The sequence below is a fragment of the Pogona vitticeps genome, chromosome 3 (genome assembly GCF_051106095.1).
Source record: "Pogona vitticeps strain Pit_001003342236 chromosome 3, PviZW2.1, whole genome shotgun sequence".
In the NCBI taxonomy this organism is placed as follows: domain Eukaryota; kingdom Metazoa; phylum Chordata; class Lepidosauria; order Squamata; family Agamidae; genus Pogona; species Pogona vitticeps.
In genome coordinates, this window is record NC_135785.1 from 201,109,994 (window position 1) to 201,129,158 (window position 19,165).

Below are 19,165 nucleotides of genomic sequence, written 5' to 3' on the forward strand. Positions count from 1 at the left end.
CTTGTAATGACAAATCACAGAACTAAGCATACTAAATGTAAGATTCCGAAAAAAGAAGAAATGCATGCAACAACAAACAGATATTTTTCATTACTTCCAAATATGTGCTATCCATACTGTTTAGTTTGCCCCTCAGAAAACAATTGGAGAAGAGTCCTAAAAGAGGTAGACATACTTAGTGATAAGAGTTTTGGAAAAATATACGCCCTACCTCTAAAGGATAGTATTTTTTTTCCTGAAAACTGAGAGAAGAATGTTTGAGTCAACTTTATTGAATGGAAATTACTGAAGGCAAGATGGATCAAAGTTAGAAATGGGGAAAGAGTACTTTTGTAATTTTCAGGTACTACAGAAACCTCCCTTGACTCAGTTAGAAGAGTTAGGCACTGATGAAAATGTGCAGCTATGAAACCACTTCTCTTCCTTAGTAACCTTCCTTCAAATACAAATTTGCACCAGCTGATGGGCTTTCAATGAAGTGCTTTAGAATGTAAATACAGTGTGAAAGGCAGACACAAGGTATAGACACATAAGAAGATGTGAAGCAGTAGAGTAATATTGTATGTTACCTTCTGGAGTATCACTGGACTTCAAGTAGAAAGGAATGTGAAGGCTAATTTGAAACAACTGTATCTATTTAATTACAATGTGGGTTTAATACTATCGGCTACTGTATATCTTAGAAATTAGAGACATTACATCATGGTACATTGGTCTGGTCTCTGGCAGTAAATCTAGCAAAGAACTCCAGAGAGATGGCATCAAGTTGGCAGGAGCCTGGCAGCTTTAATGTTTGTGGTAAATAGACTTGGCAAAGAATGTTGCGGTGCCTTTGCCAAGGTGTCCTGGCTACACACAGCCAGATGAAAGCCAAATCCTCCAGTGTGGTGACAGGGGAATGGATCAGCAGGGCTTCACTGTGCCATGTGCTGAGGAAAATGCTGATGTGGTGTCTATAAAGTATAAAGAGCGCAGTTTGTTCCTTAATAAGCCATACTGTTCATTCATAACCTCAACTAATCAGTGTAGCAGACCTCTTGTTCAAGGTTTAGATTTATAGGTACGTTCTATGGTGGCCGTATGTGATGACGGGCAAGGCATGCACATCCATCCTTCAGGTTCTGGAATGAAACAGAATCTCTGCAGTTGGGACCACTACTATGGACATTGCTTCTTTGCTCTAATACTGAAGGTGAGGGGCCTCAAGAAGCAGAGGACAATGGGGAAGGGGACTGAAAATTCAGCTATAGGGACAGCCAATTTGCCTCGGGTGGCAGATGTAAAACTCACTTAGATATGCATGACATGCAACCCTATAGCTCCATTAAGATCAGATGTTGCCCTAAAGCCCCCTCACACATGCCCTTAGCTTTTCTGATTTACAGTACAAACTCTGATGCCTCTGTCACAGGGGGCCTCCAGAGTAGTTTGACAGCAACTCCCATCAGCCCAAACCATATGTGCAATGATTAGGGTGAACCAGAAGGGCATTTGGAAGAACACTGGCTCCCCTTAACTGTTGTATTGTAACTATCCCGTATGAGTGGGACTTATATTAATCTACAAGATTCCAATCTGCAGATCCTGGATGCAGCAGTTCAGCAACAGATTCTTCCTCCCACTTCCTTCCCTGATCTCTCTCTCTCTCTCTCTCTCTCTCTCTCTCTCTCTCTCGTTCATATAGGCTGAGGTTCTCCTGTAGCACTGTGGTGCTGGTATAAACTCCCTCACACACACCTCTAGCTTTTTATCTAGCGGGCCAGAGTTAAAAAGACAGAAGAGGACATTATGGATCTGTTGTCTCATTTACTTTGGGTATAACTATAGAATAAACCACAGAATTCCTTGTAACTCAGATCCAGATCCCATATTCAGAAGCCATATGTCCTGTAGTGTTCCCCAGACTGTTGGAAAACTATCTAATATTAACAATCTCTTTCATGTGAAAAGCTAACATATCAGGAAAAGGTAGACCAGAATATTTCTCCCTGACATACCTATTTTCCAAATGCAGGGCATTAATTATGTTAGGCAACCAGCAACTGCAAGATGAAGTGATACTGTCCCAGGGAAGATTACAATGTGGTTTTTGTTTTTAAACCATTTGAACAGCCTTTCAAAGAAAGGCCTCACCTGTAGTTCTGAATTCCATTTTCTTGTTATCCTCTTCTCAAAAAGTTTACCAATAAGATTTTTGGCCTCATATCCTTCATGCAGAGATCACCAAGGGCCCATAAAAGTTGCAATTAACTGCTGAAATAAATGGCTCAGTGTATTGAAATGTTAATACACCCGTAGTAATAGCACTAATGACATTACTGTTGAAATTCTGAAGGACAACCTGGCAAAATACCAGCAGGCACCTCCACAGCTCATCTACTTTGGGAATTGCCATTGTCTGCTCAGAGTTTGAATGAGTGAGCTACTGTTATGCCTATTTAAGAGTGATTTCTTACTATTCCAGTGGTGACAAGTGGTTTTACAGCCCAGGCTTATGCTTCAGGTTGCCTATCTGTATCTTCAAGTGGAAAGTTTCAGTGTAAATGTTTCAGAATAAATATAAATTCTGAGATTCCAAGGGATTTCCAGATAGTGTGGGTGCATTCCTGGAGTAGCGTTGATAGAAAGGTCTCAAGCATACTGTAATGACTATTATTAACACCTCAAGAGTTTGTAGTTACCATCTTCAAACTATGAACAACCATGAGTCTTCAGATTCTTCTAACTGTGGTTCTACTGCTGGTTCCTAGCTAGAGGGTGAGTTCAGCTCTGTCTTGTGTTAATAAGCTTGGAAGACTGCATGCTGTAACACATAAGCAGTGTATTTTGACTAATGGGATGTCATGGACAGCCCTTCAGTCTTCCTCCTTGCTGTCACTTTGTTTCCATGGAGGCCTGACCTGACAAGCCTGCTCCTACCATCAGGCAGAATGAGGCAGCTGTCCCAAGTGGTGGATGCAGGGCACAGAGTGAGTAGTGCTCTATTAGTACCATAATATAATTCAACAACTTGTCTAACCAGCCTCTGTACATTGAATGGGGGATGCTACCTGGGCATAAGAGGAAAAGATTATGGAGATCAATAAAAATGCAAGAACTGTAACAAACTCAACAAAATTAGAAACAACATTTCTAGTATCTTTTAAGATTTCACTCTTAGCTTCATGGATACTTTAGACCAGTGGTTCTTAACCTTTGTTACTCGGATGTTTTTGAACTGCAACACCCAGAAACCCCAGCCAGCACAGTTGGTAGTGAAGGCTTCTGGGAGATGCAGTCCAAAACTCCTGAGTAACCCAAGGTTAAGAACCAGTGCTTTAGACGCATCATGTTGACTGAGAATGCTGTCTTGGAAAACTGTACTAGCATCAAGAGCATAACATGAACAAGTCACGTTTTTGGACTACAACTCCCATAGTCCCAGCTTACATGGCCATGAGAACGGTAGCTCAAAATCATGCTTTTTTTCAAGCTTTGATTAAGAGGTATGTATTCTGACCATACACTATCAGTGAAAAATCAAGCCAGGGAAGGCTTGCAGATCAGATGGTTGTATTGCACAATGTATATGCCATGGCAATAATAATGTTGTTTGTGAAGTTGAGTTGACTCCCGTGGGAAGGCTTTTGAGGCACACGCTGAACCTTCTCTGCAACTATGAAAAGCGCAAACACTTACGTAGGAAAAGAGGCCTGGAATGCAGGCAGCTTCATTATTTGTCATATGCAATTTGTGTTTACAGAACAGAGTTAAAATTAGAGCTCTAGTGCCTTGCCTTTTGGAACAGTTTCCATCAAGAGAACTAAGGAATAACACTCAGCTGAGACAGGCAACTGGAAACAATCAGCAGACTTGCAACCCACATGGGTGGCAGTAGTAAAGCACAGCCTTTGCTCTTGACAATTTTAGCTGGCCTACGTAGCATTCTAAACTTGTCCAAAAAGCAGCAACATTGCCCCAGACACACTTAATATACTCTGCTATTGTTGTTTGAGTCTCCTTACATTCTTTAGGGAGCTTTTAAACATTGTGTAGTGGACTCATTAAATTTACACCAGGACTAACATTTCAGAACAGAATGTACCTTTCAGGAGGAAAATAAGAAGTGTTAATTTCTAACTTTAAGACTGCATTTCCTAGTTACATTTTTGCTGTCAAGAATAAGGACTATCATGTCCTGCCAATCAATCCTACCATTAGGCAGAGTGAGATTATGATTACTGCAGATAGCAGACTTTGGGTGTCATTTTTAAAAGGAAGGAAATTAATAATTATTTACCTGGTTATTCCATTTTTACTTCCAGGAATGGCATGACTTGTTTGTGGGATTTTAAAGATTTTTATTTGTTTGTTTACCTCATGCACGGGACTAACTTGGGTGTTATGCACTGTTATTTCAGTGGGAGGTGCATTTATTACTTTATTTTAGGCATCAAAACTTTTGGGCTGCCCCTAGAGATAATATTTCCCAAGAGAGGAAGAAGGGACGGAAATCGTATGAATAATAAAAAAGATACATTTTTATGTGCTCATGTTCTAGTGAATATGTATAGCATAGTAAAAAAGAAAAAAGGTTTCACGTGTATTATCAGGATGGGCCATTAAAGGGTGCCAGAGACTATGCTATGCATTTGTCACTAACAAGTGTTCATAGCACAGTCTTCAGATCCCTCTGCTTGCTTGCTCTGGTAATATATGTGAAAATAGCTTTTTCTGGATTTTTTTCTTTTAATATTTTTAATATTTTCAGACTATCGATAAGTGAACTAATGGATACTGTTTCCGTGGATAAGAGGTCCTGCTCTACAGAGATACATCCCTAAATGTTAATAATCAAGCAAATGGGACTATCTGCATTCACTATGCATCTTCAGACATTCAAAAAAAACAACAAACAAAACTTAATTCACCTATGAACATTGACCAAACTGCAGACACTAACTGTAACATCAATAACCTCACATGCAGTGTCATATGTTTTGACAAGTGCATAAGAAATTACTGGAAAAGAAAAGAGGTTCCCCTGAAAAGGCCTAGGAAAGCCAAATGCTTGTTGGATTTCAGTGAGGTGAAAAACCGCTGAAAAGCTTAGATCGCACCTACTATGAGTGGATGGCAGGCAAAGAAGTATCATCTTGGCTGAATCAGATGGTAGACAACTTATTAACATTTTTGGAAAACTTTGGATTCTCAACTACAAATCCATTGAAAATGGCAAGAATAGGTTTCAAGACATACTAAATCACACAGGTGATTTTTAAAATCATAGCAAGGCTGCTTAGAGTACAAGAAAGGTAGAATTTGGTTTTCTTTTTGCTCCTCCTCTTTTTCTTTCCTCCCTTACTTGATCTGCCCAAATAGCCCAATGGTTCTGTGTGTAGTATTCACATTATAAGATAATAGGAAAATGAAGCTAAGCAGAAACTTAACAATAGATCGCAGAAGATTGGGATGGATTTTAAAAGAGCCAGTATTTTATCAAGATGCAAGTACTTGGAATGGATGCTAAGATCTAATCCTAAAGTACTGTCTCTAGCTTGCCCTGACATCTTATATGAGGGATATCAATTTGGAATGAAAATATTGTGCTTTCATGCCATGTGGAAGGGATGAGACACTTCTGGTCCACCAGCTGAAGGCTCCTCATCTGGCCCACTGAGGCTGTTCTCCCCTACCTGATGCCCCTCTCCCAGGGAAAAAGAGGGTGAAGCCAGGCCTGTCAAAAGATACCTGCATAAGACACCTGGAGTACCTGGAAACAGTGGGGTGGGGTGGGGTGGGGTGGGGGTGGGGAGGAATGAAGAAACATCCACCTTTTCACTGCTGCTTTAACTTTTTAAACTTTAATGTCATAAAAGAGCCGGACAGTGAATCAAATGTCTCTGATATTATGTGATTTTCTCTAAATAATATATTTTTATCTTCCTGCTCATTGACTATAATAAATTATTCTTATTCTTCACTGCTGCTCAAGAAGCAGCTGACTATAAATGGTTTAGCTCTACAGAATTGGCTTTAAGTTACTGCTACTGCTGGTGAACATTGTGGTGAACATTGGATTCTTTGTTGAATTTGAACCCCTTGTACACCATAAAGCAGCCTATATGCAATCATTGTTTTGAAGTAGACAATAATTGTCCAAGTAATTCATCTCATTGAAGTCAACCTTGCAGATTAGAGTCTAGACACACAGTCCTATAGACTTATTGGTCTAGAACAGTGGCTCCCAACTTTGAGTCCCCAGATGTTCTTGAACTGTAACTCCCAGAAAACCTGGCCATGGCAGAAAGTGGTGAAGTTTTCTGGGAGTCCAAAAATATCTGGGAACCCAAGGATGGGAACCACTGGTCTATAATCTGCCTTGTGCCAATGGCCAGCTTTCTAGCACAATTTGTTGTGCTGTTTATTTAATACAGGGTTTGATTGCCTGCTCTAAAGGTAAAGTGCACATAATTAAAAGCAGATTTTAAAACTTCCATTAGAATATTCTCTTAAAACAGAAAAAAGATTCATTCTGATTGAAGTTTGTAATCCCAGCCATGAACAGAATATAGGAAAAAATACTTTTTACTACAGCTATCAGAATTTCCCAGACAGCTCTGCATTACAAAGGATCTTCTAGAAAGGCAGGTAGAAGCTACACCTAAGTAAGCTATAACTCCTTAGAAAAGAACCTTTTAGATATGTTAACTGGGAGTGGTTTTTATCATGCAATTGCCCTGCCTCATTCTGTTTTTTTATGAGAGGTTCTAGACAGAGCTTGGAAGAAGTTATGTTTTTGGATTTCATCTCCAATATTATTACCAGTCAAGTGGGACTTTTGGTCCAAAAAATAGAGTAACTTTTGGACCAGAGAGTATTTGTAATTCTATTTTTTTTCCTGCTTTCTATTTTCCTTTCTGCAAAACACTCAAATGAAATTTGGAAGGAAATTATCTTTAGATTGGTAATACTGGGAAATGTTTGTATGGAAGCAATCTATACTTGAATTGCTTATAGATCTTTTATCTGTGTCAGCCCTACCATGCTGCTAATTCAAAGCCATATGCTGGATGCTGTGTGCATTGCATAAGGAAAATAGCTATACTGTACCTCCACCATTGGTTTCAGTACAAGCACCACCAGATGGCAGCTGCACACTTTATGTCATCAGCCTTCTTGGCAGTACATCTGGCTCTGGAGAAATTTACTCCAGCTTTTCTATCTTCTCCATGCATTTCACTACCAAGCTTACAGAGGGCACCAAAGCAACATGTAGTAAAACAATAGCATTGATATGTGTGGCTAGAATGAACTTCTCGAGGAGATTCTGCTTTTGGCAATCCCTACAGACTAGGGCAGCTTGAAGCTTACGCCTACCTGTTTCCATAATAATGAGATGTTTGCTGTGACCAGGTCTCTACTGGGAACCTGTGAAGGATAACAACCTCTTTACTGACTGCAAACACTGTATTACCAACAGGTTTCTTAAAAGTTACATACATTCACAAAGAATAGAGCAAAGATATTCCACTAGATATTTTCTTGACCCTGAAGACAGGAGAGATGGTTTTAGTTTCTAGGTCAGCTATGGTTTTACTAAAGAGAAATCATTATTTCTGGCTATGAGTGGCTACCAAAGTGAAGCTGATGTGATGTGATTTGGATTCTGGGACAACAGGCTATGCTTCCTGGAAGATGGACTGCTGGTAAGGGGTTGGGTTGCACCTCACAAGGACTGAGAAGAATGTTTTCATCCACAGCATGAAGAACTTCATCAGAAGGGCTTTAAATTGAACTGGAAAGGGAGGGAGACTCTATTTCAGAGATAAACACAGGCTTATGCACAATAAGAAAAACAGATAAAGCAGTTCTAATGATGCCCAGTAATAGTCTTCACAAAAATGTAGGAAGGAAACCAGGTCACAAATCACACAACCTCCTGTGTCTGTATATGAATGCCAGGGGTATGGGAAACAAACAAGAACTGGAAATCTTAGTTCGGACATCTTAGTTTTGGAGGGAAATATATTTTGATAGGGACAACTGAAACTTGGTGGGATAGCTCCCGTGACTGGAATACAACGTCTTAAGTATATGAATGGCTCAAAAATAACAAAAAGAATGAAGTGGGGTCATACTATGTGTCAAAAATACATATTTATGCACTGAAATAGAGGAGAATGAGCTTGGTGGTTGAATCAAGAGCATCTGGATTAAAATAATTAGGTTGAAAAATAAAAGGAATATGGTAGTTAAAATCTACTGTCAATCACCCAATCAAGGAGAAGATGTGGGTGAAACTTTGAAAAACAAATTGCAGGAATTTCTAAGAGAAACAATGAAGCAGTAACGGGAGATTTCAATTACCCTGATATCTGTTAACCAATAAGGAAGACTTAGTGGATAAAGTGGCACTAAGGTGAACTGTGGGTATGTTATATTTGAGTTCTTGATTTTAAAGGACGCAAAAGCCGAGTGTAGCCACTCATATGCTGGATTTTAGGAAAGTCAATTTTAATACACTCAGAACAATAGGTAAGGTCCCATGGCAAGAGATCCTGACTGGGAAAGGAGTCCAAGACAGATGGGAGTATCTTGAAAAGGACATTCTAAAACAACTACAAACAATTCCAACAAGAAGGAAAAGCAGAAGACAGCAAAAAAGACCAATGTTGCTTCACAAAAAGCTTGGAGAGCACCTGAAAACAAAGGACACACACAGGAGTAGAAGGAAGGCCAGGCTACAAAGGAGTCATAGAGACAAGTAGCAAAGAACTCCAAGGATGGCATTAGGAAGGTAAAAGTTGAGAATGAGCTGAGGTTAGCAAGAGATGCTAAAAGCAACGAAACAGCAGTTTTCAGGTAAGTGCATAGCAAAAGAAACAGTGGCTCTGCTACTACATGTGGATGAAAAAATGATAACAGATGACACTAAAAGCAACAGGAAGATTTACTTAAAATGTTATGGGAATGTGATTTGGGATAAAAAACAAGCTATAGTGCTTGTAAAATATGTGGACTATTAGAATATTGAGATCCATGTCAATAAGGATAAAGGAGAATTATTGCAAGTTTGTGTGGAGATGGCACTTAACTCCAGTGAAACCTAATCAAATAGATGATAATTATTTTAAGATATGATGGAGAGGGTGCCAGAAAATGGGCACATATAATAGGAATGTGAATATTTATATACGTTTTGGCAATTGGTTTTTAAATAAATAAATTAATATAAATCTGGCTGTATATCTGTCAATAGTGCTTCTATCAATATTTGAAAAGAAGATAAATAATAGGATGATGAGAGAACTGGTTTCTAGTCTGTTAACAGTGTCAAGATTGATTATTGCTAGGAACTTGAAATCAGCTCACAATATACTGGTTAGTGACTGGTACAGAGATGTGCAGGATATAGAATGATAAACTTGCATGCAATTTAACAGTTAAGAAGGGGATAGTTAATAAAGATACATTTGCTGATATATGGGAGATATTATTGATTTTTGTATTGATAAAGGGGAAGGGAAAGGAGAGGGTCCAGTAGGGTAAATTGTTTAAGTGCTTACTCCCTAATGGTCCTGATAGTGAGATGCCCTATGTTTGGGATTTTAAAAAAAAAGTACTGGTCTTAATTAATCTCAGACTGAAGCTTTCCCCAGATCTGATGTACAGCCCCAATTTCAATACTTATGATGCCATCATCCAGTCCCAGACAGCATTGTTCTGGGATCATTAATCCAGATGCCACACAACCAGTGGTCCATGGCTACTCTTTGCTCACAAATTTAGGATCTCGTATATTTAGGTTTAAAATTGTCTACAGATGTGAACGCTTTCTTTATTGATACTACAATCCCTTTAAACAGCTCTATTGTCTGTGGTTCCTCTCAGTACAAATACAGCTTCTTTAGGATTTGGTCACATCTTTGAGCTGCATGTTAATGGACTAGTAGTGTATGACAAGGATTTCTGAAACGGAAGGGACATGAATGTAGCCTGCACCCTATAAACAATGGAAACTCCCTTTGGCCTGCAACTGATACATTTCTTGTCATTGGAAACATTCTTCCATGACAGTGTAATCACTCCACTTTAGAGCATATAAACAGCATTTATCTAACACAGCTGACGACTTCCCATCATTTCAGTAAAGCTGTGTTTCCTTTGAAAGACTGACCTAAGACTTTTTGAGAAACTTGGCTTTAGCACATAGATATGACCTCAGTACAAACAATATATTCTCCTTTATATATGCAACAGCTTATACCCTGCCTTTTAGGGTATGACAGGAAAGTTTACATCAGGTTTTAAAATACAATTAACGACAACAAAGTGCCCTGTGGTGCAGCAGTTAAACTGTAGTACTGCAGTCAAACCTCTGCTCAAGATGCAAAATGGATCCTGACTGATTCAGGTAGCTGGCTCAAGGTTGACTCAGCCTTTCAGCCTTCCAAGGTTGATAAATGAGTACCCAGCTCATAGGGAGGAGGCCCCCAAAAGTGTTCTTTGCATAATTATTGGGGTACAATGCCTAGAGAATGCTTCAGCACTATGGGATGGTACACAAGTCAACAACAACAATTTCACTATTAACTATGAAGCTATTCATTTTAAATCAGCAATAGTTTTTGAGGCTCTGTGCATTAGTCAATCAAATGGAGAGCATAGCCAAGAAATCAGGAGACAACAACCTGGAGGGGCAGTAATGAAGGAATTAGAAAAGATCATCAAGTGTAAGAATGTGTTACCAGAGACCGAGACCAAGGTCATCTACACTTTTGTATTCCCAGTCACTATGTACGGGTGTGAAAGTTGGACAGAAAAAAAAGCGGAAATAATGATTGATTTGGAATATGATTTAGAATATGCTCTATATGGTATGCTATCTGGCTGTAGAGATATTGTTTTGATAAATAAGGAAGATGTGTGTGAGAGAAAGCAGATGACATAGGGATGTGAGTATTCATATATGAATACCCCCGCACAGGTGGACATAACAAGGGTTCCTCTCCCTGGGGCCAGACCATCCACTCACTCTGCTGCAGGCTCCGTGCTCTGTTCCTATCACTCCGGAGCTCGCGATCGATGAGCCACTCCTGGAAGGAGGCGGGATGATGGGCCTTGCTGCCAGGTTGAAGAGTGGCTGGCCAACCGGGTGCCCTGGAGTGATAGGAAGGGAGCCTGTAGCCTGTGGTAGCAAGCGGAAGGAGAGTGGACAGTCTGGCCCCAGGGGACTGGACCCTCGTTGTGTCCACCTGCGTGGGGGTATTCATATACGAATATCCCCATCTCTACAGATGAGTATTAGTTTAGTTGTAGAACGTTTGGAGAGTTAGTTGACAGTAGCTAAGTAGAAAGAAATTGCTAAGTCAGAGTCTAAGAGAGCAAGCTATGAGGTAGGTAGGTGAGAGCTCTGCTATTAGAAACAGATGAGGTGTCTGTATTCATGAAGAAGTTTCAATACTTAATGTATGTTCTTGTTGGAATCTCTGTGTATAAACAAACATACAGTTGTATATAAAAGGGACTACATTGGTTTTTTAAAAGAAGTAGAGTAAAAAGATGAAAAAATATTGTCTGATCCAAAATGTGACCGATTGCAATTCTGAAACTATTATTTCTGAATGCTTTTTAAAAATAAAGCTACTGCACTTTTGGTCTATGTAATGTTATCATAAGATACCCAGTGTGGTTTGAAAATGAGGTCCTTTATTTGCCCCAATGGGTGAAAGGTGTAACCAGATATGATATGAGGCTATTTACAGGTTCGAATAATTAGAAGATTTATTTAAATCACTGCAGATAAACAGGGAATGGATTTCCAATGTGGTGTCATGAACTGAGTGATGGACTAGGACTCTGGGGAGCAGGGTTTGAAGCCTCATTCAGCCATGGAAACTGACTGTGGGAGTGGAACTGGTAAAACCTCTCCTTAAGAACCTTACCTACCTTGAAAGCTCTATTAGGGTCACTATAAGTTGGTTCCCACTTGATGACACAGAACACAAATAGGAAATAAGATCTACAAAATGAAGGCACAATATAAAACAAAGGAAAATCAATCGATTTCTAACACAGTGCAATCTAATGGTGAAGGGAAAGTACAAAGCAGAACAGCCTGTAGTAAAGTATCAGCTGAAATTATGATTATGCCACAGTTATAAAATACTATTTGCCCCTCATCTTCCACCAGCCCTCTAGTTGAAGCTCACTATGTTCTAAAGTTCTTAATCTTTGGCGTAAAGATTGAGGACAAAAGACACTGTGACCATGATGGTTTATGCTTGCTCACAGTTTTGTCAATGTCTTCATTTAGGCCAAAGTTTGAATACTCCTGCTTCAAAGTCTGAGCAAACCAGTGCAGTTGTTTTTTTTTTTTAATCAGGTGAGCGGTGTCAGGAAATAATTGATTTAAGGAATGCTATTTATATATATACTGTAAAAACTCCAAAGTCACATCCTTCTTGGCTCATCAGTGAAAGATTATTGAAAACTGGAGGGATGGTGAAATATTTTGGTAACAAGGAAAGAACAAGACAAAGGCTGTGCAGTCCCCAAGGTTATGCAAAGGTAAGAGTGGGTGATATATTTTATTGAACCACCAAACTATCAAAGAAATTGCATGCTTTTGTGAAGAAAATTCCACTTCTTCACGGTATAGCACAACCCTTTCATGGATAGTGCAGAAATATTGTAGACAAGGGTTCAACAATTGATGGTACATGTCTATGAAAGTTAACATCTATCCTCTTGAGGTTGAGGTCTCAAACATCTTCGCAGCATGGTTTGGAATTTTACATCCCTCTCTTAGGATCCAAAGATTGAGATTGCCAGTTACTCTGTGATTACCCCTCCCCCGGCTCACATTGCCTGCCTCGAAATGGAAGGTTTTATTTGGCAGTTTATGAGTGCCCACCACGTTTGCCTTATGAAGATTTTCAGTCTTTTTTTTTTAAACTAATGCCTATTCAGGTCCAAGATGCCAGGTGGGAGTGTCCATGTTGCCCACTCTCTTTCCCTTAATTGCTCTTGAGAATGTTCTGGAAGAAAATGCTGTCTTTCATTATCAGTAGGTGGCTCTCCCTGGGCTTTGTAAAGAAGCTATTCCAGCTTGTTGTCTCTTTTGGTAATTAGTTGTTGCTTTGGTACATTGATCAGAAGCAGAGGTCCTGCAATCGCTCAGAAACCACCTGGCTGCAGTGCGCTCACACTCCTGTCTTTCTCTACTCCCATCATTTCTCTACCTGCTTTTGGGCTCTCCATCTGACTCCTCCTCCATTTATTTCCCCAGGAAAGATAGCCCAGCTTTATCTCAGCTGGCACCACCCAACCTTCTTAAATTTAGCTGGCAGGTAGGTAGCAACCCCTTCCAGAGTAGCTATCTTGTGCTGCTGCCAAATGTAGCTTCATGAAGAGACATTAGTTGTCACTCTTCCTTTCTTTGTCAGTTGGTGAGCTTTCCAGTGGATCATGCCCCTGCCCTTCCATTTATGTTGATGTAGAGAATGCAAGATGCACTATTATAAAAATATTAAACAAATAAAAATACAGCAAATAAAAGCAGTAGTGCAGTTTATTGTTATAGTCCTTAGACCTATCACACAGCAAAAAACAAAAACAAAACACACACACACACAGTAGAAAATAGCCTAAAATAAAAATCTAAGATAAGCATCTCCATCAGCATTATTAAAAGTTCATTTCAGTGGGATGCAGATAAGCAAATTAGCATGAATGTAGCATATGAACAACAACAAAAAAGAACAAAAAGGACACAGATCTGCATAAATTTTGCATATGATAATTGATATTAGCAACTTAATTTCTATTTTCAAGGTTCCCCATGTCAGAAAGGCCCAAACTAATCATTTAGCCGAACTACCCTGATTGAGGAGCAAATGTGCTGATGACTGGGGAAGTCTTCCTGCCCAGAATGCATCTAACATCTTAATCCAACCTGACTCAGCAGTGCTTTGAGGGAGTTTCCAAAAGATCTACAAGGGTATGTGCTTTGACTTCTACCCCAATCTTGTAAGGCAGGAATACCAATGCACCCACACAACATACTGGCTCTCAGAAGATGGTCAAGTTAAGGCCTGATTTTGCGTACCACCAACCCTCTTAATCCAAAATAATCCAACAATTTAATATTTTATTAGAGGTGGTGAAAAAAGTCAACAAGAACAAAAATGGTTCCAACAGTTACAGAATAGTCAAAAGGGTGTGGAGAAAAATATATTATATTCTTGAAGGCTTTCACAGCTGGGATCTGATGGTTGTTGTGGGTTTTTCGGGCTCTTTGGCTGTTTTCCGAAGGTGGTTCTTTCTGATGTTTCGCCAGTCGCTGGGACTGGCATCTTCAGAGGACTAGAGTAGGAACTCTGTCCATGTTCTGTTGCTGTTTGTTGGATAGTTGAGTATTTATAGCTATGGGAATAACTTTTGTCCTTTTCAGGAGATAGGGTGATACCCGTGTTTTTGTTGTGATAAGGGGGGAGAGATTATCTGTTACGGTGATTGATGGGTGTCTTTAGCTGGTCTTTTTTGTGCAACGATCCCTGGTCCTTGTGGTTGGGTAGGGTTCGTTGACCTTTTGCAGGCTGTGTTATTCAGTATTGGAAGCCAGGCCTCGTTTTGTTTTAGGCCTTCTTTTTTGTTGAAGTTCTGTTGATGTTTATGGATTTAAATGGCTTCCCTGTGGAGTCTAACATAATGATTGCTGGTGTTGTCCAGTATTTCAGTATTGTGAAATAGAATTTCATGTCCCAAGAGATAAATGAGCTAACTAAAGTAACTTTTATCTCCATTTTTTACCCAAAGTTCCAGCTTCCAGAATCTTCCAGATCTACCAAACAGGCGTTGAGTTTCCCCAGACTTTCATGAAGAAGAAACTTCTTCTCCCTCCCCTCACTCAACTGAAACCCTATTTCTAATTAGCTCAGTACAAGGAATGAGCTCAGCTTGGCCTTGAATATTTCTCGCACCGAGGTAAACTGCGGTTGTTACTGCCTTCAAATTACCAGTGGGTATCCCCTGGTTCTCTTGATCTGCTTGACCCAGACACCGACTGCAAAACCTGATTTTCCAGAAGAAAACATAGCAACATAATCCATGATCCCTCATTTTCCTGCTCTTTCAATACCTATGATTTAAACATAGGGACAGAGACTGTGACCAAGTGACTAATATGCTTCTTCACTCTGCTGGGAATGGGATACTTCAAGACCCCTCCCTCCCTCCCTTTCTTCCTTTTCTTGATGTGTATAAACCAAACTTCATCTGAACAGCCTTTCAAATAGAGGATACACTGAAATACCATTTAACCAATTCCTTAATTACGTGATTGTGTATCAATATTTATAGATTGTAAAAGAGAGAATACTACTCTGCCTAAATACCCAATATCATCCTGTGTCTTACATGTGACAGAATGGGAGTGGGCTCTCACATTCCTTTATGATCTAGGCATCTCTGCTCACAGAATTTTGCCTGTTCATCTTCACATGACAAGAGCATGCCTTGGCAACTTACAACCACACTTATATCACAGAAGTCACCAGTTTTCAATTAATGCATGACTATGTCATAATTTGATTTTCTGTGAACAGTACCAAAGGATAGCTGAACCTCTGATGTTAAATCAGAGAGTATTCTCAAACTTTCTATTTCTTAAGTGAATAATAGGAGCATAGTAATGAAAAACAATATACTAAACTACTGGCCTGTTGAACTGGAAATATACCTGATACATGAATATTTATAGTTCTGCAAATCCTCAAAAACAGAGCTCCATACACTATTTATATATTTAAAATCTAATATGTTGTTATTTTCTTTTGGACAGCTGGTTGCCGCTGGATAAAACACTATTGTATTTTATCTGCATGATATGAGCCTATCTTATTATGCAACAGAGCAAATAAAATCTAAAATGGGGACAGCCCAAACAAAAAATTACAACTTTGAAACTGGACTCCAGCCCCAAATTTGGCAGAAATGTAGGAGACCATCTGCACTTGCTCTGTGCCATATCTGGGAAGTTGGGCAAAGAATTTTCAAGTTATGGTTTTTTAAAGTAAAATTGTTTTAGTACTCCGATACAGAAATAGGCAACCCTAAATCTACCCAGATTTAAAATAGCTCATATAAATTGAAAATACCAAACTTATCTTGAAAGAAAATGGTTGGTCCCTTCTTCTTTTTCTTTTACTTGGACAGAATTCAAGCTGCAGGGGCTTAAATATTGATCCTCAAAAGAGACATTTCAAATAGGAAAAATAGTGTAACAAAATGTCACTGTGATTGATGGGTGTCATTAGCTGGTCTTTTGTGTGTAGTGACAGATAATCTCTCCTCCTTATCACAACAATACACCTACAACAAAAAGACACTGATCACCATAATCACCCATCTCCTGAAAAGGACAAAAGCTGATCTCACAGCCATAAATACTCAACTCCCAAACAAACTGCACCAGAGCACAGAATGCTACTCCTGTCCTCTGAAGGTGCCAGCCACAGAGACTGGCGAAACATTAGGAAGAACAACCTCCAGAACATGGCCAAGGAGCCCGAAAAACCCACAACAACCATGTGAAATTACTGGTTTTTTGTTTTTTGTTTTTTCTTTGTGGTTGGAGCTTTCTTGCATGATATTAGCAGAGCTTTTTAAAAGGGAGGCTTCAGCATTAGGAAAGATTGTCACTGGAAACCAAGATCAAAATCATCCATATTGATTAAAAGAAAGATAGTGAAGATACTGAAGACATGGAAAAATTCAGTTCATATGAAATATGGTGTTGGAACCTTACAGATGCTACAGCCAACCAGAAAGGCAGAAGGGTCGGTACTCAATCAAGTAAAGTCTGAACTCTCACTAGAGCAAAGCTGAGTGAACTGAGGATATCATACCATTCACGTATAATGAAAATACAAAACTCACAAGAAAAGATAATATTTCTGGGAAAAGTGTTGAAGGTTGGTGGAGGAGAGGAAGACCTAACATGAGACAGATTATCTCAGTAAAGGAAACCATAGCTGTTAGTTTTAAACACTTGAGCAAAATGTACTGGAAAAGACAATATACTAGGACGGGGGGTGGCAGTAGGAAGAGTGAGCAACGTAATGTGAGATGCTGTTGGTTTGCAAGATCTGAGCAGAGCTCTTAATGATAGGACACTTCAGAGGTCATTAACTCATATTGTCACCACACATCAGAAGTGATTTGGTGGAACATAATGTCTTTGAAGTTTTTTTCTTAATAACCAAGCAATTGTATATGACAAGACAGATGGAATGGTTGAGACTGTGACAGAATATAGGCATCAAATGACAGCAGTCAAGATCGTCTGCAGAATATCCTCTTCTTTTATTACCATTCTCAGTTGTGAAAAAATACCCCTCACAATTATTTTGTGTTGGGTGAGAAATGGATAACTGATGGGAAAAAAAAGAGTCAGCTTCTTTGATTTTCCCCTGCTTGGTGTCTCATTGTGATGGTAGTGGGCAGAAGAGTATCTTGTAGACCATCTTTCCTGTGACCATTGGTGTCAACGTTCAATCTACCCATTGCTATGTAAAGTTTGGCAATCTTTTTCCTGCTGGCAATGCGGGCATGATATTGTGCAGCAACACTGGGACATTTCTCGGCATTTTGAATCATGGGTGCAGAAGTGCAATATCCCACATTCATAATCGAGAGGGTGTGGGTTGTTTATTATTATTATTATTATTATTATTATTATTATTATTATTATTATTATTATTATTATTATTATTATTATTATTATTATTATTATTATTATTATTATTATTATTATTATTATTATTATTATTAAGAATTGAATTTACTGTAACTGGGCAGATCTGCTTTGTAATTGCATCTTAATGAATTCACTCAAGTGCCTTAAACAAATAATTTCTTCATTGACTGCCCCATTAATGGGTTCCCTAAAAGAAACTGTGAAGTATGTTTTGTTCTGTTTCTGTGCTACGCTTTTTTTTTTTACTGTGCATTTGTTTTATAAAGAGGTTATTCAAAGCTCTCCTTCAGTCTTAATTAACTGCAGACCCTTTGGAAAGCCTACTCTGTTGGTCTGGCAAGTTTTCAGTCTGGTTTTCATTTAGTCTTGGGGGGATGAAGCTTAGCATGTTGTAAAACTCTGCCGACATATAAAGATACAACTTCAACCATTTTGTAGACACTCTTAACCGAATTAAAACGAATAGTAAGAAGTTAATTTAAAATGCATTGTTATCTACCATCAGCTATGAATTACAGGGCATTTTTCCTGCCACCTTCTTATTTGTTATTTGATTGCTAGAGACAAGTTGGCACAGTTTACCTCAAATGTGTACATATAAAGTGGGGGAAGTGTCTGTGAAACCTTCTTAGAAACAGAATTTTCCATTTGCTACACTTGCAAAGCAGTCCTGGGCATTTATCCTCCAATGTAAGCCAACAGTAAAGTTGCAATTAGAGTAGGCCTATTTAATCAGTGTAACTTATGGAGGAGTTAACGCACCAAACCAATGGGCCTACTCTAGTTGCAGCTTACTACTAGATTTCACCTGATAAAAGTTGGAGTTTTATTTGCAACCTCTGATGCTGCCTGTAGTTTGTTTGACTGGGAGGGACTTTCCTGAGATGGGTTGGTTATCTATCTAGAACTAACAAATTGTTCCTCCCAGCCTTTAAATTCAAAGAGAGCCCTGCCTTTCGGCTGAGTGTTCTTTCCCTCTCTTTTCTTGGTTGGAAGCAGTCAGCTGTTTATTGATCTATTCGGTTGGTTGCTAAGTATGTGCACAGTAAAAAAAACAGTATATACAAGTCTGTAATTTCAAATGAATATAAATAAAGAATTTTTTAAATTCTTTTTCCTATAGATGTCTTAGAGTGAGTCATTGAGACTTTACGTTAATGAGAAAGGAGTGGATTCTGGGGAACTTGTAGCTATTCCCCTTTGTGAATCTCTGTACATCTGCTGAGTAGTAAAAAATAATGTTACCAGAAATTCAAAATGTTGGAACAAAAGATGCTCCCAGAAGGTTGAATAGATATGTAACACATCCCTTTTGGTGCAGCTTTTCAGGGTGCCTATGGGATAACAGCCTATCTTTCCCCTTTGCCTGATCAGGACTGAGGGCACGTTTGAAGAATCAGTTTCACTTTCAAAAACCTTTTT